Genomic DNA, 22,541 nt, shown 5'->3' on the forward strand with positions numbered 1-22,541 from the left:
ATAGGGGTAGATTTTAAAAGAAGCGCGATCAGCCTACTTTTGCTTGCGCATCAGACTCAAGCAAAAGTACGCTGGATTTTAGTAGATACGCGCGGAGCCGCGCGTATCCACTAAAATCCTGGATCGGCGCGCGCAAGGCTATCGATTTTGTATAGCCTGCGCGCGCCGAACCGCGCTGCCTCCCCCCGTTCCCTCCAAGGCCGCTCCGAAATCGGAGCGGCCTCGGAGGGAACTTTCCTTTGCCTTCCCCTCACCTTACCCTCCCTTCCCCTACCTAACCCACCCACCCGGCCCTGTCTACGCCCCCCCTTACCTTTGTCGGGGGATTTACGCCTCCCGGAGGGAGACGTAAATCCCCGCGCGCCAGCGGGCCTGCTGCGCGCCGGGCCGCGACCTGGGGGCGGGTACGGAGGGCGCGGCCACGCCCCCGGGCCGTAGCCACGCCCCGTCCCCGCCCCCAAAACGCTGCCGACACGCCCCCGAAACGCCGCGACGACCGGGCCCGCCCCCCCGACACGCCCCCGATTCGCCCCCCTCCGAAAACCCCGGGACGTACGCGAGTCCCGGGGTCTGCGCGCGCCGGTAGGCCTATGTAAAATAGGCTTACCGGCGCGCAGGGCCCTGCTCGCCTAAATCCGCCCGGTTTTGGGCGGATTTAGGCGAGCAGGGCTCTGAAAATCTACCCCATAGTGCTTTTAATGCATGTTCATGCTTGTAATAGCACACTTCAGTACATTGGTCCCTAAATATGTATATCACCAACTGCCCTCCATACACACCTCCCTTTCCCCATACATACACATAAATAACCCTGTCCACACCCACGGCTTTAGGGGTGGCCAACTCCAGTCCCCAGGAGCCACAAATAGGCCTGATTTTCAGGCTATCCCCAGTGATTATTCATGGGATACATTTACATGCACTGCCACCATTATATGCAAAGCTACGGTAACTCATGCATATTCATTATAGATATCCTGAAAACGTGATCTGTTTGTAGCTCTTGAGGATTAGCAGTACTGCCCTCAAACAGACCCCACCACACCCACACACTCATACACCCTCCCACACATGTCATCACACATTCTCATCCATATCTACCCCTGTTCTCCATATAGCCTACACCCTCACCACTAAATCAACAGATCTACCACACAGACTTCTACAACCACAGATATGGCCACCCACCCCACTTCTCCATGTGCTCACATGCTACCCATCCACATATCCTCATCCCCCATACATACCACACACTCGCACTGTCCTTACCCTTCACACACCCATAATCTACACGCCTACATACCTACACACTAAACCCAACCAGCCCCTCTTCCTTATACATATGTATCCCACATTTCCCCCCACACTCCAGATCTCCACGCACATGTGCTATATACCCCCCGTTCCTAACTGCCCCACCTTCACACATACATTCTTCCACGCAGCCCATCTACACCACCTAACAAAATCCACACTCCCCCATGTCCTCCAAAGACACCCCCACCACAAACTCCCCACACAGACCTCTTCTACAAATCTTTGGCCAGGATTCATCATTCTTCGCAGAATGATTAATCCTGTGAAAATGGGAGGGCAGCGGGCCTGCGAAAGCCTGCAGCCTTCACACCACCGCAGTGCGCCGGCTGCCGGCTTTCGAACCGAATAGCGCCACCATGAAAGGTGGTGCTATTCGGCATGCTACTGCTGACGATAATGTTAGTAACATTATCGCCGGCAGCAAAGTCACCGCCGACTCTGCCCCTCCCCGCCCCGACTCCTCCCCTCCCCCTAATTTGCATGACATTGCATGCAAAAAGGCACTTCTCGCATGCGATATGGCCTTATTGCATGCGTTAGGGCCCTAATGCAAGCGATAACGCTTTAGAAAATAACCCCCTTTGTTGGAAAGCATTCCCAAAGCCATGTCTCTTACATGCTTTTCCTACTTGTTTAAAAAAAAAAAAGAAGTAAAAAGTCAACTTTTTAACTGGGCTTCATTGTCTGGGTTAGGCATTTTTCATGGATAGCTGTTTTTCTCATTTAGTTTTAGTTACTCATGAGCAGGATTCTCTCTCTTTGCTTTGGTTATTTGTGTGGTTCTTGCTTTAGTCCCTTAATTGATTAAAAACAAATTTGTTTCATGTTTTTTTTCCTGCCTCATGTTACATTCTATAAATGACTTCGATTAGAAATGCCCATAACAATAAAAAAAAATCTTATTAAAATATGTAACCTGTAATTTTATTAATGTGTTCTGGGTATAGAAATGATTGTTTATAAATGTCTTCCAAGAGGACTTGTTCCTGTTTATTCTTTGATACGTGATCTTGTCATAAAGTATTCTTCCTTCAAGAACACTTGAGAAATAAAAACCCTGCTTCTATTCACTAATTAGCTGGCTTCATTGTTCTATTTAATCAAGGTGAATGCCCTTTCTTGACCCTAATTCATAATTTATATAGAAATTATAAGAAACAAGTTATAGTGTTTCTTTATCCAACACAATAGGTCCTTTTATTTATTTTATTTATAAACACTTGATATTCTACCTTTTACTAATATGACTACCTCTTGTCAGTGGCTTTCTAAAGTTACATAGAAGAAAAGATGAACAATACAAAGATCTTTTCCTTTACTGGGCAAAATTCAGATCTGTAGGTGAACACATTCAAGTGGGAGAAATATAGCCAGCTTCCCTTTCTTCTAACTATTACCACATAGAAACATGGACTGTAAGACCCATCTAGACTGCCCAGTTCCTTTCCTGTGCAATGCCGTAGACAAATGTTGCAAAAAAAGAGGACCTCTGGTATCGCCACAAACAAAACCCAGACAAACTCTGCTACCAATATGTCACAGCCTCTTTTTTAAAAAGTCATATAAAGACAGTAATAGATACAGTGGGATAAAGATGTGCAAACACTTCCCCAAAGTTTTAATAATTGTGAACATGAGGCAATTAAATGTACTTTTTAGCTTTTTTTTTTTTTTTTTAATATGGAAATAAAAACTCATTCAATATTACATGTTCAAAACTATTCTTCTGAAGTCCTGAGCCAACCCCTCTACACGGGCTGCGTTTCGAGAACAAATCTCTGCATTGGGGCTTAAAAACAGGATCACCATCACCTCAGCTTCTTTATGGTATCCCCAAGCTTTGAATCAAAAACAGCTTTCAGAGAGCTTCCACAGCAGTGAGAATTTAAGAGTTGTTAAAGCCACTCGCTAAAGTTGCTGGATCGCAAGTGGGCCAATCACAACTGATGAAACCAATAGCCAATCCAAAATGTACTGCTTAGGATTTCTGCTGAGCTGACCCCATGTTCAGTTACCTAGGCTGACGGAGAATGCTGTGGAAGCAGGGGTAGGAGATCTTGGGAAGGGAGTTCCAGCCATGCTCAGTGGTGCCACCTATTAGCTGGAGTAAGGGTACATGCATATTGAGTTCCAGAGGGAATCAGTCTGTGGCTCCTGGCCAAGGTTATAAGAATGCCTTGGATAGCTATGAATGAAGGCTCAACAGAGGCCAAATCCACTTGAGCTGGCAGCCCACAGGAGCAGGAAGAAGCTGACTAGCCAAAACTACAATAAAAACAAACCAAAAGAAAAAAAAGGCCCAGACGGAATAATCTATACAACAGGGATGTACGACTGCAGTCCTAGATTTCCGTAAATCAGTCTGGTTTCAAGGTATCCATGCGATATTAACCTGTTTTTAATTCAAATGTGTGCAAGTGAGTCTCATGAAGAAACACTGACATAAAAACTAGGCCCATTTTTGGCTCTCCAGGACTAGAGCTGTGTAAGTCTGTACTTTAAAACCAATTTAGCTGAATAATTTTATATTCATATGAATGTGTAGAATTAAGGGTCAACAAACAAGCTGTAGATGATACTTTTTATTTGACTAACTTAATATATCTGTGTCAAGCTTTCCAGAGCTTTGTTCTCGCCATCAGGCCAGTGAAGAAACGATATAGTTACACCTGGTTTAAATGGTACTGAGTCAGCTAGGCATTGGGTTGTTTGTCTATATCATTACAGCTCAGTTAAAGGGAGAGGGCTTTCAAGAGGTGACAGTCACAGTAAGACTTTACTGCGCTGTTTATGCCCCTTTCATCAGGTTGGTGAAATTTTATCAAAAGCTAATCACAGATATATTGAATTAGTTTAATAAAATAACATTAAATACAGGAAGTAGGTGGAGAAATTGCAAAACTCAGCTCAATAGTCCACTTTTAAACAAAAGGGCAGAAAAGAGCAGCAAGCTGAGTGAGAAAAGCTGTAAAGCAATGATCACAAAGGCTCGAAGTCTGGAAAATAAAATTCCAGATTTGCAGGACCTCATGATGGAGACTGACTTGGATATTTTTGCTTTAACAGAGACTTGGTTCAGAGAGTTCAACCATACTGGGCTATAAGTTGTTCAGAAAGGAAAGAGATGGCAGAAATGGGGATGAGCTAGCTCTGTATGTCAAAAATAATATTGAAGCAACAGAAATGCATGGGGCACAGGGAAAGGAAGAAGCACTGTGGGTTGTCTTTAAAAAAAAAAAGATGACCTTTCCATTTACACTGATGTGCTCTACAGGCCTCTAAATCAGACAGATATGGGTGACATCATCCAAAAGGTGAGACAGAAGGGAGAAGTGTTGCTTGTTGGAGATGGTATTCTGCCTGATGTGGATTGGAGTATCTCTGTTGCAGAATCTGCAAGAAGTAGAGAGATAGTGGATACTCTTCAAGGGACTCTGCACAGACAAATGGTGGGAACTCTTGAGGTGAAGAATGATACTAGACCTAGTGGTCACAAATGGAGGCAGTATCTCTAATGTCCAGTGATTAGCAGACAGTATGATTTGGTATAACAACCAAGAGAGAGGAAAGTCACATGAAGATCAAAGTCCTAGATTTCAAAAATACAGACTTTGGTAAAATGGCAGCTTATCTAGAGAGCAAATAGAAGGCTGGGAGGAGATAAGTGAAGTGTAATAACAGTGGACCAAATTCAAAGTAGCTATAGCAAGATCAACAAACCTTTTATGTAAAAAGTAAACAGATATGGTTCTCCGTGGAGGTGGCTGAGACAATAAAGGCAAAAAGATCAGCATTCAAAAAGGAACACAGGGAAGAATATCTAGTGAAGCTGAAGGAAACAAGGATAGCTCGAGTGGAAGAAAAGATTGCAAAGAGGTAAAGCCTGGTGAAAAAGCATTTTTCAGATATATCAAAGAAAGAAGGAAGGCCAGAGGGAGCATTGTAAGATTGAAAGGAGTCATGGAGCAAGATGTGGAAAAATATGAAGAAATAATAGAAATATTAAATACTTCAGTTTGGTTTTTTACCAAGGAAGACATTAGAGAAAGGGCTATGAATGAGAGTAGGGTAGATAAATCAGTGTTTACAGAAGACAGTGTTTGGGATGAACTAGCAAAAGTGAAAGTGGACAAGGCCAAGGGGCTGGAAGAGAAGGCCAAGGGGCTGGAAGAGAACACACCAAGTCTTATTATCATGTCTTTGCAATTGTACAACAATCTCTGAATCCAAAAGTTCATCGCAATTTTTATTGTATTTGTATTGTAGCCTTAATATGTCATTATTTCTACGTTAAATAGTTTAACTGTATATATATATATAATATTTATTTATCACTATGTTAAATGTCATTGTCATTGGTTATACTGTTCCAACGGTTCTATGGTTCCATGTAAAGCCCCTTTCTCTTTTGGGCAGTTCATCGTTTTATGTAAACCGGAGTGATTTGTAGTTCTTACAAGAACTTCGGTCTATAAAAATAAATAAATAAATAAATAAGAGATGCATCCCAGGATACTAAGGGAGCTCAGGGAAGAGCTAATGGGTCTGCTGAAAAACCTGTTCATTAGATCCTTGGAGACTGAAATAGTGCCACAGGATTGGAGAAGGGTGGTTGTGGTCTCATTTTACAGAAGTGGTAGTAAGGAGTAGGCTGGAAACTATAAGGGGCCTAAGTATTTACTTGCACACGTGCGTGCCAGGGTCCCTTTCCGTGAAACTTTACCTTTGCTATGGATGGCGTGTAAGTCCTGAAACAAAAAAAAAAAAAAAAGAGGTTAGCGGAGTTTTAAGAGTCGGGGCTAAGAGGGTAAAAGGTAGGCTAGTTAATTAGGAGGATTAGGAAATCCTATCTTTTACCTGGCGAATTGGAAATGAACTGGGGAAACTGGTAATTGCATCAGCACGCGTGTCTACTAAAATACCCCCACTTATGCGGTAGAGGCGTCATTTGCATGCATATGCATCTATATAAAATTGTGCACATGTACGCACGTACAGCCTATTTTATACCACGCGGGCATATGCATGTGTATGTTATAAAATGGCTTCATCCATTGGCATGAGGCGGCATATGTGTGTACATGTGCGCCCGCGCGGCTGTTTAAAAGTTACCATCCCCATGGTCTCACATCCCAAAAGACTGTGCAGACTTCTCTCTGCTCCCAGTTTGAGATGAACACTGGTCAAGAAGCATTTGCCGTTATCTTCCTTTACTTCACTAAAGCAGGATTCTTCCTCTCTGTGGGTAAGATCAAGCCCACAACCCTTTCTCCACAGGGGAAAGATTGACTCCCTTTTCCTTCTGGGGAAAGCGCAGAAACTTTCCCTACAGGGGTCTCTGTGTGCCCTCTATTGGCAGAAACCACAACTGCACTCTGTACTTTAGAAGATATTTGCCCTTTTAGTAAGGACAAACGTTTCAAATTTATAACGTCTTTCATAAATTGAACGTGTAACAGAGCAAGACAGGGAAACATACTTGTTAGAGGCAAGATATCTTTTACAATAAATTCACATTTGCCATTGTAGGCAAACTGAATTTTACACAGTTCTAACTGGCAGCACAATGCAGATGAAGCCGCTCACCTTTTAACAAATGACTTTTTAGCTTACCTGCAACTTCTCCTAGAATAGTGATGGTTGAGCCTCCTTTAAGATATCACTGAGGGAAATAGTGATAGGGTTTACATTTGCACTTGACAAGCCTCTGAAGTCATATGACCTGCCCTTGTTCCTTCTTTCTTTTTCCATTTCACTTGGTTTTAATAACACATTACTTTTTATTTCCAAAGCTGGCATGAATATAACAGCTTCATTCTGTATTGCAAAAATAAAAACTGCTGGTAACTTGTTAAAATCGGTATTAATGTCTTACCAGTGAGATAAAAGATGCTGAAAGTAGGACTGTACTTTTTGGAGTTGGGGATACATTCCTTTGTATTAGATTTAATCGATGCCTATTTTTCATGCTTTTTGTATCAGAGTATTTGTATTAGGGAATATTTTACTACACAGTGTTTGTCCAGAATATAACTGCAGCACAACACACATTTTTTGTATAGATGCAGGGGAAAATTATGCAGCATGTTTAAATTTAAAGAGAGGGTTTCAATATAGATTTTCCCAAACTTTCTATGTTACAAGTTTTTCATTTTTCCCCAGCTTGGTTTTACCTCTTTTGTCCATGCATTACAACTTGTTCTTTAGTTTTTTCTTTGCCTATCATCTCTCTGTAGCCCCTCTGCTTTTCTCCTTCTGTTGTTTTCCCTTTGTTCTTTCCTGCTGAGCTGAAATCGCCTGCTGGAGCCCCGAGTGCAGTTCTTACCCGCTGTTGGCCTGCCAGTGAAGCTTGGCTTCTCCTTTACTGCCATCTTGTGGCAAGAAGACTGCATTTGCCTGTCCCTTCCCGGGTTGGGGAACAAGCAAGCTAAGCTTTATTGCTTTTCACAGGACAGGAGAAAATGCATTTCTGTTTCTATTTCTCCAGTCTTGCAGTGCATGCGGCGTCTGATTTCTTGGGTTTCCATTTCAGATTTTGTCTAATTTGTAGTCGATTACTTTGCAGTTGGTGAGGGTCTGTCTGTGCTTTTGAATGTGTGACTAAGGTAGCATGACGTTTCTGTGTAGGGATCTATAGTAGCCCAGTTTTATTTTGTTTACTAGTCAACTAGTTCTCTTGTCCTGTCTTGCCTTTTTTTTTTTTTTTAATGTCTGGTGCTTCTTAGACCCATCTTCCACTGCTGAACTCTGCTGCATACCTTCTTCCTGTTTCTCCAAGGTACCCCACTCAATTCCTCTTTTACTCCCTGTCTTTATTCTTGCGTTCTGCTGAGACTCCTGGTGGTGTGTTCCTTGTCTTGTATGCTGTTTCAGACTTGCCCTGGTTTTATTTTCCCTTTTCTTCCCTGTCTTGCTGATGCACTCTCCCTGTTCCTGTGAGTACCTTGCTCCTGACCGCAGTGCACTGTACACTTCCTGCCAGTCACCAGCACCGGAGAGCCCATCCCGAAGGGAAGGTGGTTGGTTATGCAGAAGATCTATACCAGTCCTACTTGTTTCGAACCCCTGCAGAAGACTGCATGCCTGACCTCTGCTCCTAACTATTGCTCCCCTTGCCTCGAAGGTATAAGCAAATTGGCCAGCGCAGCTATGACAGGAACTTTGACTTAAAAAAAAAAAAATCCCATCATAGTAGATGATAGCAGAAAAGACCAATTTGCTCATCCATTTTGCCTAGTTATGCATGTTTACGTTACAAGGAAGTATCTCAGCTTCCAGCCATGAAGCTTGACCACTCATAGGATATTGTTTCTGTTCAGCTCAGTTTTTGTTGTCGTTTTCTCTGCTTTTCCCCCATCCTGGGTAGATGAACATAAAAGTTCTCATGCGTAATGTAACATTCCAGCTCTCCTGTGTCCCAGTGAGGCACTTCCCAAACTTCTGGTTGCGCATTATCCATGGCTTTGCAGGGCGATGAGTGGTCACCAACAGCTTGCCAGCATTGTTGCATTATTTTCTCCTTATCACCTTAATATCCTTGCCTCTGTTCTTGAGCAAATGGTTGTTTGCAATACTGCAACATCCTATCCAACCACTGTCTTCTATATTTGTCTCAAGCATATTTCATTTTTGTCAGCTAATGGTTTCTACCACTTCAACTTGTAGGTTATTCCATTTATCTACCACCCTCTCAACAGAAAAATATTTTCTCAGGTGGGCTCTGAACCTTCTTCCCTGCAGTTTCAGGTCATGCCCTCTTGTTCTTGAAATTCCATTTCTGGGGAAGATTTCACCTTCTTGAATTTTATTGAAACCTATCAAACATTAGAATGTTCCTGTCATACTCTCCCTTTCTCTTCTTTCCTCTAGCAAGTATATTTTGAGTGTCATAAGCCTCTTTTTCTAGGGTTGTATTTCAGGATTTAAACCATTTCAGCAGCCTATTTTCTGAACAGCTTCCATCCTCTCAGTGTCCTTGTGAAGTGTGGCCTCCAGAAATGAATACATTTCTTGAAGTGGAGTCTCACTAGTGACCCATACAAAGACAATATTACCTCCTTATTCCTGCTGATGCAGGAACGAATCACACCTTTAGCTTTCATAGTTGCTTTTTTACTTTGCCTGGCTACCTTGAGTTCATCTGAAATGGTTACTCCTCCTCCTTGTTTTACATTTGGGAAAACCAGAACTTCAAACAGTACTCAAGGTACTGTATAATTGCACCATAAATTGATAGAGAAGTGTTATATCTTTCACCATTTTTGTCTTCACCATCTCCTCTGGAAGGGCATTCCAGGCATCCACCACCCTCTCTGTGAAGAAATATTTCCTGACATTGGTTCTGAGTCGTCCTCCCTGGAGTTTCATTACATGACCCCCAGTTCTATTGATTTCTTTCCAACGGAAAAGGTTTGTCGATTGTGCATCATTAAAACCTTTCAGGTATCTGAAGGTGTATTATATCTCCCCTAAACCCCTTCTCTTCCAGGGTATAGATATTCAGGTTCTTCAACCTCTCCTCATAAGTCAATTGATGGAGAACCCCCACCATTTTTGTCCCCCTTCTCTGGACTGCCTCCATCCTGTCTCTGTCCCTTTTGAGATATGGTCTCCAGAACTGAACACAATACTCCAGGTGAGGCCTCACCAATAACTTGTACAAGGGGATTATCACCTCCTTTTTCTTACTCGATATTCCTCTCTCTATGCAGCCCTGCATTCTTCTGGCTTTAGCTGTTGCCTTGTCTCATTTCTTCACTGTCTTCAGATCACTAGACACTATCACCCAAAGGTCCTAAATTAAATGCCTACCAGATTACAAATGTCCATAATGGTGATTAATTTTCAACATCAATTACTCTACTGATTTATCTGTTAGAAAGACTTCTAAATGTGATGGATCAGTAAATACAAATTTATTTTTTTGATAGGAAAGCAAACATTTGCAAGGAAACTTAAGGAAAAAAAGTAGCCCCTAGGGATAATCCTTTCTCCCTCAGTTGAAGAAACTGCTTCTTATGACATTGTGTCACTAAGAAACATAAGAAAAAAAACCCCGTATTTTCTGCCCACAAAATAAAAAATCTTTATTCCGGAAATATTTCTGCAATACTACTGTCTTTATCTTGCTCAGCACAAAAAGAAAGTAGGAGGGTAGCCCTACTTGGTATATCATCTAAAGAGGCTTCCAAAAAACCCAGATAAATCAGGATTATTAGGGATCAGTGAGTCCATCCCCCTCCATGTCATTAATAACTCTCTTAATCCTTGGAATATAATCTTAAAGCAGGTATCATTTCTTCAGATAAACTCAAAATTTTGAGTAAATATTTCGTAAACATCTCATGGGCTGACAACAATGTAGCCTTTGGATATGCTTTTAAAACGCAGACTCCTTGCTTTCTTTAAGCTCTCCATAGTTTCTAAACAACCATGAAGGATTAAACTATCTTTAATATCAGCTACCCTAGAGTCTTGCTCCAAAGCCACCTGGGATCTCATAACAAAAACTACCTTCTCCATTTTATGCTCTTGCATTTTGGACTTGGTGTCCTTGGTATTCCTAAACAGCTGAATAGAATGAGACATTGTTTTTTCCATTTTAGTAACCACCTACCAGACATCCACTAATGATATAGTCTCAGTCTCTCCACTGACCCCAGAGGCCTCATTCAGAAGGCGTATAGGAGATGGCAAAAGAACTCTTTCCCCGATTAAAACATTGTCTGCTTAGCAGAGTTAAGAGCAACCATGCACTGTCCACTTGCAATGGAGCCCTCCAAAACCTTTGCCCCCTCAACAATCCTTTTAAAGTCAGTATCCCCAGGTAAATCATCCAAACCTATATCCTCTGGGATCTCACATTAGTTCCCCTTTCACGCATTCCTACTTGACAATGGAGAATCACTAATAATTCCTAAAACTCTTAAGAGGTGGAAATTTAAAAGGGTTATGCGCGTAACCCTTTTAAACCCCTCCTGCGTGTGCCGAGCCTATTTTGCATAGGCTCGGCGATGCGCGCAAGCTCCAGGACGCGCGTATGTCTCGGGGTTTGAAAAAAGGGGCGGGGGTGTGGCCAGAGGCCTCTGAAGGCCTGCTAGGTTGGGGGATAGTGCGCCGGCACTTGGCCGGCGTGCACAACCTACGCCTACCCAGACGCAGGCACAACTTAAATAATAAAGGTGGGGGGGATTTAGGTAGGGCTGGGGGGTGGGTTAGATAGGGGAAGGGAGGGGAAGGTGGGAGGGGGCGAAAGGAAAGTTCCCTCCGAGGCCGCTCCTTTGGAGTAGGGAGGCATCGGCTGCCATCGGCTGACATCAGCTGATCCTTCGGAGCGGCCTCGGAGGGAATGGGGAAAGCCATTGGGGCTCCCCTAGGACTCGGCGCCTGCAAGGTGCACAAGTGTGCACCCCTTGCGCACACCGACCCTGGATTTTATAACGTGCGCGCGGCTGCGTGCGCACGTTATAAAATCGGGTGTAGATTTGAAAATCTGGCCCTAAGAGCCATGGCAACCTCACTGGCTAAAAGGTGAATTTTAAAAGCCCAATGTGCATATTAATTAGGGAATGCGCAAATAAGTTGGGCTCAGGTGCTGAGCAAATTTTAAAAGATGGAAGATATGTGCATATCTTCCGGAGTGTGCACATCTCGAAAGTTTTCAAGAAGGGGCAGAGCGTGGGCAAGGCATGGGCATTTCGAGGCATTAACCTGAGATGTGCACTTAAATACTTACACAATCTGGAGCATACCAAGGCCCTCTTCTGTGTTACTTTACTTCTGCTATGGATGATGTTTAAGTTAAAAAAAAAAAGAAAAATAGGCAGATCTGTGTGGTTTTAAAGGTCGGGGCTAACTGGGGGGAGTGAAGGCTATTAAACTAGGGGAGTTTGGAGGACCTATCATTTAACTGGAGGAACTGGTAAAACTGGGAATAGTGTTGGTGCGCCCCACTTTTAAAACCCTCCGATTTTCACACTAGAAGCAGCATTTGTGTGCACATGCGCATGCCCACTTTAAATTTTGCGCACTTGTGGATGCAGCCAGGATATTTTATAACATGCGCGCGTAAGATATAAAACAGCAGTGTCCCTTGGCACGGGACGATGCATGAGTACATGTGTGTGCCCGCGCACCAGTTTGAAAGTTACCATCTAAATGTGCTATGGGCTGAAGTGGTAGGCTGATGCCTGTGCTGAGAGAGGCCCGAGAACAAAAGCAGGCCTCATCTTTCTGGCCCATAATCTAATGGAAGCTGATCATGGAGTCCATCAGGCCCTGAGCCACAGCAGGAGAGGAAAGAAACATCATACCCTTTCTTTTCTTCCCCATCAAACTTTTAACGATATTCGCATCTCTCAAAATCTCTTCCTAGGGGTTTGTCCCTTAGGTGTGCAACTTCAGCAGCTCGCCGGTCCAATGTTTAAATGGGTCTGATCTATCTCACACTGATGACATCGGCTGATCACTCAAGGGAGGGTGGAGGAGGGAAGAGCAAAGTCAAAGGAACAGAAAGTCCTTTCACTCAGAACTCTTAGTGATGTCACTCCTCCTCACTTGTAAGTGCCTCCCTACTTTGAATAATTTTGTGTTATCTGTAAATCTGATCAACCTCGCTCATCATTGCTCCCTTTTCCAGAACATTTATAAATATACTAGCGAAACATGCCTAGCGTTGCTTGAGGTGTCTGGTCTATAACAGCCTGTGTGTATGTGTGCCTATGGGTGTGGGGGCATGTGCAGGCCTGTTATGGCTGTGTGTGTCTCTACCTGTGCCTGGGCCTGGGGGGGCCTAGACCTGTGTGTCTGCCCATGCCTGTGTGTGTCTGTACCCAGGTGCACCTGTGCCTGCCCTTGCGTGTGTATGTGTGTGTGACAGAGCTTTACAGACAGTGCACTTTCCACTGTTCAGGGACACCACACGATAGTGTGACTGACTGACTAACACAAGACTTTATAGGTTAAAAAGCACCAGTCTCAGTACAGATCTGTGGGGCACTTCATTATTGACTTTTCTATATTGTAAGAAATAACTTTTCAGTCCTACTGTGTTTCTTATTTGTTAGCCAGTTCCTAATCCTCATATCCCTTAATTTCCTGATGAGCCTCTCATGAGGGACTTTATCCAGATACAGTATATCAACTGACTCAAGCTTGCCCATTTAATTTATTAAAATTTGAATATTACCCACAAATAGCCCGAGGTGGTGAACAAGCTGAACATACATAATAAAAACAAATAAATCCAAATAAAACTAAAACATCATACAGCTGCTTCAGAATAAACAAATCTTGAAAGCTGCATAGCTTGGGGAAATCAGCTGATAAAGAATATGCCAAGCGAAACAGATGGGGTTTTAATGTTGCTTTAAATATCTTCACACAGCTAATGTTTGTTAACTCCTTCAAAAAATCTGATTTGTAAGACAAGAATTCCTTTTGCTAAATCTATGTTGTCTCCACCCCATTAATCTATGTCTATCCAGATGACCACTAATTTTGTACTTCAGAATAGCTTCTACCCAGTATTAATGCCAAGCTGACTGGTCTGCAGTTTCCTGGATCATTCCTGGAATGCTTTTGGTTGGCCATCCTCCAGTCCTCAAGACCCGTAGCTGATTTGAATGCAAAGATGGAGATGATTAGTCATAAGTCTGCAATTTCATTTTTGAGTTTGCTCAGAATTCTGCAGCGAATACCATCCAGTACTCATGATTTGTTACTCTTTAGTTTATCAGATTGCTCTGTTATATCTTCCTGGTTCACCATGATTTGCTTCAGTTCCTCTGAATCATCATCTTCAAAGAATGATTCTAACATAGGTATCTTGTTGATACTCTCCTCAGTAAAGACTGAAGCAAAGAATTCATTTAGTTTTTTTTGCTATGGCCTTTGTTGTCTCTGAATGCCCTTTTCACTCCTTGGTCTTCTAGCGGTCCAGTCAACTTCCTTAATCTTCTTTTGTGTTCTATTGTGGATTGATAAGTGGTTAAAATGCCAGAAACAGAGGGTAGGACTAAATGGTCAGATTTCCAAATGGTGAGGTTGTTAGTGGAGTACCACAGAGATTGGTACTGGGACCTGTGCTGTTTAACATTTTCATAAATGATCTGGACAAGAGACATTTTCATAAATGATCTGGAAAAGAGAACAATAAGTGAGGTGATCAAATTGTCAGAATACATAAAATTATTCAAATTTGTTAAAACAGCAGCATATTGCAAGGAACTACAGAAGGACCTTGTGGTACTAGGAGACTTGATAGGCAAAATGGATGGACCATTTGGTCTATATCTGCCAACATTCACTATGGGCAAATGAATGGCAAATGAAATTTAATGTGGAAAAATGCAATGTGATGCACATAGGTAAAAATAATCCCAACTACAGGTACACACGATTGGATTTGTATTGAGAATCACCTCCCAGAAAAAGAACCTTGGAGTCCTTATGGGCAATATGTTAAAACCCTCAATTCAGTGCATGGAAATGGTCAAAAAAGCAAACAGAGTGTTAGAAATGATCCAAAAAGGAAATGAGAATAAAACAGAAAATATCATATTGCCTCTGTATTGAGCCATGGTACGACCGCACCCTCAGTTTTGTATGCAGTTTTGGTCTTCCTGTCTCAAGAAATCATAGCAAAATTATAAAAGGTGCAGAAGAGGATGACAAAAATGCTAAAGGGGATGGAACATCTCCTATGATGAAAGGCTATGCAGGCTAGGGCTCTTCAGCTTAGAAAATAGATGGCTGAGAAGGGGACATGACAGATGTTTATAAAATCATGAGTGGGCGGAATGGGTAAATACGGGACCATTAAAGGGACCACTCCATGAAACTAACAGCCAAAAGATTCATAATAAATCATAGAAGGTATGTTTTCATTCAGTGTACTAACTAGCAAGCTGGGGAATCTGTTGCTGGAGGATGTGGTCAAAGGGTTTAAAAGAAGCTTGGACAGGTTCCTGGAGGAAAAAATCCATGACACAATATTAACCAAGTAGACCGGAGAAAGGTATTGCTATCCCTGGGAGTGAGTGGCAGGATTTAGATCTGCTTTGTGGAATTTGCTAGGTACTTGTGACCTCAATTAGGCACTGTTGGAGATGGGATGCTGGGTTCGATGGACCTTGCTCTGACCCAGAATGGCAATTCTCATGTTCTTTAAATGGTTTTAGTTAGAGCTTTTGCCTCTCAGGCAAGCTTCTTTTCAAAATTTCTTTTGACATGCCTTGCTAACTTGCTGGTGCTTATGCTCTTTCCTATTTTCTTCATTTGGATCCACTTTCCAGTTTTGAAAAATGTGCTATTGTCTACAATAGCATCTTTCACCTCACCATTTAACCACGTTAGCAGTCATTTGTTCTTCTTTCTACCTTTTCTAATGTATGGAATACATTTTTGGGCTTCTAAAATGGTGTTTTAAATGGTATCCATGCCCCATGCAAACTTTTAACCTTTGCAATCACTCCTTTTAGTTGGTATCTAACTAATATCCTCATTTTATCATAGTTTCCATGTTTAATGCTATCACGGTAGTTTTCCTTGATGTCCTCCATTCAGTGATTTATGTTAAATCTGATTACATTATGATGACTATTGTCAAACGGGCTCCATCACGGTCACCACTCACACCAGATCCTGCATCATAGTGAGGATTAGATCTACTGTATTTTCTCTCTTCATTCCAGGATCAGCTGCTTCATGAAGCAGGCATTTATAGCATCTAGAAATTTTTTTACCTAATTTGTTAGCTTTCATAATTTCTGTTAGCATTTCACTGTCTGTCTTTTCATAGCTCACAGCTATACTCTTTTTATATACTCTGAATTTACTTATTTATTTATTTAGACATTTTATATACCGTTGTTCCATGTAAAGATCACAACAGTTTACAAAAGTAACATTCATAGCTATGGATCAACAAATAAAGACACGTAACAGAGGTAGTATTCATAAACAGGCATTAGCATCTATTAAATGAAATGTTTCATTTCTTATTAACTAAAGATCTAGGAGATAAGGTGAGAAGTACAGAACATATATTAATATAACAAATTTCACATTAATCAGTACATTGCTTTGAGGTTCTTACATTCATTTCTTGTGCTTCAATTAATATTGCTTATCTTTCTTATTATTGTAATTCTATACATTCTGATATTTTTAAGTTAGGTTATATGCATTTTTTAATAACCATGTTTTTAGATTGCATTTAAATCTCTTTCTATCTAGTACCAAACGTAACTTCTCGGGTAGAGAATTCCAAAGTTTTGGACCCGCTATGGAAAACGCACAGATGTGTGCTCCGTATTGTGGGAATAGCCATTAGTTCTTTGTTTTGAGATTTTAGTGTTCACTGAGATGTGCATGGTTGTAATGTCACACCTATCATACTGGTGTTACTTGAATGGCTGATTTTGAATATTAATGTTAATACTATAAAATAGACTCGGGATTGTACTGTCAGTCAGTGCAGTGAATTCAGCAAGGGTGTAATGTGATCAAATTTCCTTGTTCCTAGCAGAAGTCTTGCTGAGGCATTTTGTAATAATTTCTATCCATAGAGATATATCACAGTGCATTTTGTTTCCTGCAGGACTTTTATCTTGTTTGATTCTGTGCCATCCTTAAGATTCCTCCACCAGTTTGACCTGGCCCATCATTTTGATATAATTTGTATTCTGTTATCGTATCCATTGGTTATCTTCCTTCCATTAGGTCTTTGAGATGCCTATTATGTCTGTGTCTTCATTCAGTGCCATATATGACTTCTGATGTTTGCATACAGACAATGGAAAGTATGATTTTAATTGTATTCAAAGCTCGTCTAGTAGTTGAAATGGGTGTTTGGCATCATTTATCTCTATCTGCTCTATAGTTGCACCTGGGCTACTTCTGCCTTTATAACAACCTTTCCATTGGGATATTCTAACTTCCTCATTATGCTATATTTTGAAGATACTTTAATTCATAACGTGTACTCCTGAGCAATTATCAGCTTTCCCCCCATGATCTAGTTTAAAAACGGTCTCCTTTTTAAATGTTAGCACCAGTAGCCTTGTTTCACTCTCATTAGGTGAAGCCCATCTTTTTGGAAGAGACTCCCCTTGCTCCAAAATGTTGCCCAGTTCCTAATAAATTTAAAGCCCTTTTCCCTGGAGCTTTGTCTGCCTCTAGGGTCCTGTGCATAGAATGGAAAGCATTTCTGAGAATGCTGCCCTGAACGTTCTGGATTTTAACTTTCTCTCAGGGTTCTCTCATCAAATAACACATTGTCTGAATGTTTCTTTGCCAACAGAGAGTTTAATACAAGAAAACAATAAGTTCACAAAGATAAAATCATTCTAACTTCCCCTTGCAGAATGATGAAACAAAGATAAGGATAATGCTGTTTCCCCTTACCAAGAATTTGTAGAGGAGACCCAAAACCAGCTTGAAATACTGCAGCTTGTTCAGACCCTATAAAATGTCACTCCCAGAGACACGTTGTGACAGCAAGGGGCCTAATGCTGGTCACCCCTTAAGAACAGCTTCAAAACAGGGAGGGTTTAAGTACAGCCAATGGAATTTGGGCTGGACATTGCCCAAGCCCGCATCCTGGGGGAGGATACAGACATTAGGCTTCCCCAATTCCTCACAGGTACAAACGTCTCCTTCTCCAGAGCTCCAGCCTCTCACTGCCAGGGTCCCCGGTTCAGACCACAAACAACCCTTACACCATCCCTCTAGAAGGGGATCCACAGGCCATTCTGTTCACTGTTAGCTGTATTTCTCCTCCCCCCTTAGTTTTCCTATTTCAGCAGCAAGCACGTTTTTATAATTTTGGTTGCAGAGAAGGAAAAGGGGGGAAAAATAGAAGGAAGTAAAATACAGGTTTCATCTGTCTTCTCACAGCCCCCTTCGGGCCCCCCCCCTCCCCATTTGGGTGCATCAATGGGACCACTGTCCGTAAAGCACAGTTGACTTTCTTTGGTATAGAGTCTGATAACATTTTCTCTGACCCTGTTCAGTGTACCCTGGCTCCAAATCACTAAGGTCAGAGAAGTCTTGTAATGACTCCATATTCGGAGTTAACTTTTTCGAGGATGTGGCCTTTTTCTTTGTTGTGCTTTTTTTCTGGAAGAGGTTTCTTTTCCTGTATTTGAGCAAAAGTGGCTCCCACAAATACTGGACTCTGAAGATTTCACAATGTAGCCTGCTGAAAATGCGGTATGCCTATCCCCACTGAGGATGCCAGTGGTACAGAACAACTCCAGATCAAATCATGGTTTACCTTAATAGTTACAATGTCAAATAGATGTACTGAATACCTTAAACATGTTTTTGTAATTTTTATGGATTTTTTTCATTTACTAAGTTAAATAGAATAACCAGTATAATTACTTTATCATAACCATTATTCAAGAACACTAATGTATCATATAATGGCTTCCATAACCACATTCAAATAAAGGGGAATCACCCACATTTTATAATCCTCCGTTAATTGGGATAAACACACAAGGAATTATCCCAATTTTATAGTAAATTCTTTGGATCTTCATAGCCCATGTTGTTCACGGGTCCTGCTCTTTGATGGCTTTTGTTCACTAGGTGCCTGTTGCTAGATGAGGGCCATGATCAGAAAATCTGTAATGAGAACATAACACCCTCCCAACATGAGGTAGCATATGTATTTTCTCAAGCCTGGGATTTGCAGCAACTTTTATTTACATCATGATAACTGAACATTTATCACATATGATGCTAAACAGCAGAGCAGCTTCAAATATCTGACATTTTCACAATATACATACTGAACCCTGGGCATCACTCATAATCCTCCTCGTATTCCTCAAAAGGCAAAGGTTCATAATGGTCCCGGGTGCAGTTTTTTTTAACTACAGCCCCATTTGGGAGAAGGCACTCAATTTGGGCTTTATACACCCACGGATCATAGCGGCAATACCAGACACTGACCTTGTGGATATTACACATCACTTTCATGTCCCAGATTTTTCATTCAATGGCCTCTGGGTATTCAGGGTGATTGCGTACAAATATTTTGTCTTGTTTATCCTTGATTATCACCTTCTCTGCATGCTCAAAGACCCATTCCTCTCTATGGCACTCCACATAGTTAATAATATATATGGACACATATGAGTAATGTAACCCAAACAACGCTCGCACTTTGCGCCACACCAATTTCTCTGTGTGGATGCCAATCCCTCTAGCGACAGTACTAGGGACAATCCATGACTGATCCTATACTTCAAGGTGGATGCCATAATCCAATACCTCGTCAGTAACAAGGTCTCAGTGTCTACTGCACCTGGGAGTTTCACTCCCTGAGGATGCAGACTACCAATCTGAGTATCCACTAGATCAATGATGTTGATCAATCTCCCCACCTACCACAGGCAACATGAATGTGTGGTCAGTGCACATTCAGAAAAACTCAAGCATTGTCCATTACATTACTCCTAGGTGTGACTATGGAACAGTGTCAGTGAGCCATGGCAGCAGTAACCACCAAGTTCCATCGCATGAATCGAAGTTGCAACTCACCACTGTACATGTACTACTACCTTCAATCCACTGCTTTCTTGAAATTCTGGGGAAATCTCTAACTCCAACCCTCTACTCTCTCTCAGCTCTTCCTTCCCACTGAAGTTCTGAGTATTCTCCTGGGAAATATATATACCCCAGATGCCATACTCCCAAAAAGGGATTATCACACAGGGAGGATTCAAAAATATGAAAACCCCTCATACAGCTACTAAATATCCAAATTACAATGGAAATATTAGTGATGGCTTGGACCACCATCACAGAGGGAAGGGAAGAGAGAGTGGCGATGAAGCCAGGGTTTGGGAAAGAGGGGCAGGGAAGAAGTTGATGATGCAGGGGAGAAGGAAGAAACGTGTTGATGATGCCAGAATGGTAGAGGGACAGAGAGGGAAGCAAAGGTGGTGATTATGCTAGAAGGGTGTTAAGAGAGTGATGATTCTAGGGGAGAAGGAAGATAAATGAGATATTGCCAGGGGGGAGAGGGAGAGGGTTAGGATTGAGGGAAGGGAAGAAGGATATGCCAGGAGAGAAGGAAGAGAAGATGGTGATGATGCCAGAAGGGTGGAGGGAGAGGGTGAGGGAAGAAAATGTATTGATAATGCCAGAAGGGTAGAAGGAGAAGGGGAGGTGATGATGCCAAGGGGGGAGGGAGAGAAAGAAAGAGAAAGTGATGCCATGGGAAAGGAAGAGATGGTGATGATGCCAGAAAGTGTGCAGCAGGAGAGAAGGTAAGAAGATGATGATGCCATGGGGGTAGGGAAGAAGAAAGGGAAGAGAAGATGGTGATGATGCCAGAGGTGGGAAGGAGGGAGATAGGAAAGGGAAGCCTATGCAGGTTAATCACAAATAAATTCTTCATGTAAGTAATCTTAAAAGGCCTCTGATAACATCCTTAATTAGTGTAGCTTGTTAGCTTTAAGATAGTTACCTACTTAGCAAGCAGGCAATACTTTCAAAGGGCTCGAGTTGTCAAAAATGATAGGCAAGATGGAGGCAAACCAGAAAAGAGTGACCAAGATGATGTGGGGTCCAGTGTTGGATGACTTATGAGGAGAGGCTAAAGGACCTAAATATGTATACCCTGGAAGAGAGGAGGTGCAGGGGAGATATGATACAGACCTTCAGATACCTGAAAGGTTTTACTGATGTACAAACTTTGAATCTTTTCCATTGGAAAGAAATCAGTAGAATTAGGGGTCATGAAATGAAACTCATGGGGGGATGACTCAGAACTAACATCAGGAAATATTTCTTCATGGAGAGAAAGGTAGATGCCTGGAATGCCCTTCTGGAGGAGGTGGTGAAGATGAAAACTGTCAAAAAATTGAAAGGATCCAAAACCATAGAAAATTCAATAATATAAAAATATAATTTGAATAAAGTTTTGGAGGTTGGAGGTTTTTTTTTTTTAAGACCAATGATTATAATTACCTCTCACATGTTGTAAGTTCTGTATAGAACAAAAACTTGAGGTCCTGAGGTCTTTTTTCCTCCGATTTTCTTAGACATCCATGAATCACTTTATAAGAAGTATGATCAAGTTATGATATTGTGAAGTTTATATATGTAAAAAATTGAAAGGGGCATGGGATAAACACTGTGCATCCCAAATGGCTAGAGGATGAAAATGTTGAAAAGGGTGCATGAGAGTTACTTGCTGGTGTGGCGGTTACTACCCTTAACTAATAAGCTTTGATACAACTGCAACTTTGCTCTCCGCTTCAATGGCAGGGGGAAAAGGGGAATTGAATTCAGACAACAACCAATGAGGGCCACAACTCTTACAGTTTGGGGACCTAATAAGCATGGGAGTAACCTGTAGAGAGTAGTAGTACCCTTAAAAGAAGGCATGGAATTACTACCATTAACCAATAAGCCTTGATGCTTTTGATGCAACTGCAACATTGATGCGGGGGGGGGGGGGGGAGAATTGGATTCAGACAACCAACTTGAGCCCTGACTTTTACAGTCTGATGTACATAAGAACATAAGATATTCCATACTGGGTCAGATCAAAGGTTCATCAAGCCCGGTATCCTTTTCCAACAGTGGCCAATCCAAGTCACATGTACCTGGCAAGTACCTAAACATTAGATAAATCACAAGCTACTATTGCTTATTAATTAGCATAGTAGTTTATGGATTTCTCATCTAGGAACTTATCCAAACCTTTTTTAAACCTAGTTACAGTAACTTATGTAACCATATCCTCTGGCAATGAATTCCAGTGCTTAACTATGTGCTGAGTGAAAAATAATTTTCTTCGATTTGTTTTAAATAAGCTACTTGCTAACTTCATGGTGCCCCCTAGTCCTTCTGTTATCTGAGAGAGTAAATAACTGATTTACATTAACTTATTCAAGTCCTTTCATGATTTTGTAGAATTCTATCATATCCCCACTCAGTCGTCTCTTCTCCAAATTGAACAGCCCTAACTTCTTTAGCTTTTCCTCATAGGGCAGCCATTCCATGCCCTCTTATTTTGGTTCCCGTCTCTGCTCTTTCTCCAGTGTAGCTATATCCTATTTGAGATGCGGTGACCAGAATTGCACACACTCTTCAAGTTGTGGTCTCACCATAGAGTGATACAGAGGCATTATGACATCCTCCGTTTTATTTACCATTCCCTTCCTAATAATTCCTAACATTCTGTTTGCTTTTTTAAT

The 22,541-nt window shown here is 41.7% G+C and overlaps 1 protein-coding gene across 4 annotated transcripts in view; it reads left to right on the top strand.

The window, feature by feature from the left end:
* The window catches only part of FAM149A (family with sequence similarity 149 member A), a 261,077-nt gene that overhangs the window by 83,376 nt on the left and 155,160 nt on the right, over window positions 1–22,541 (top strand). The gene's annotated exons all lie outside the window — the stretch shown is intronic.

Source organism: Rhinatrema bivittatum, chromosome 1 (genome assembly GCF_901001135.1).
Source record: "Rhinatrema bivittatum chromosome 1, aRhiBiv1.1, whole genome shotgun sequence".
Lineage (NCBI taxonomy): Eukaryota > Metazoa > Chordata > Amphibia > Gymnophiona > Rhinatrematidae > Rhinatrema > Rhinatrema bivittatum.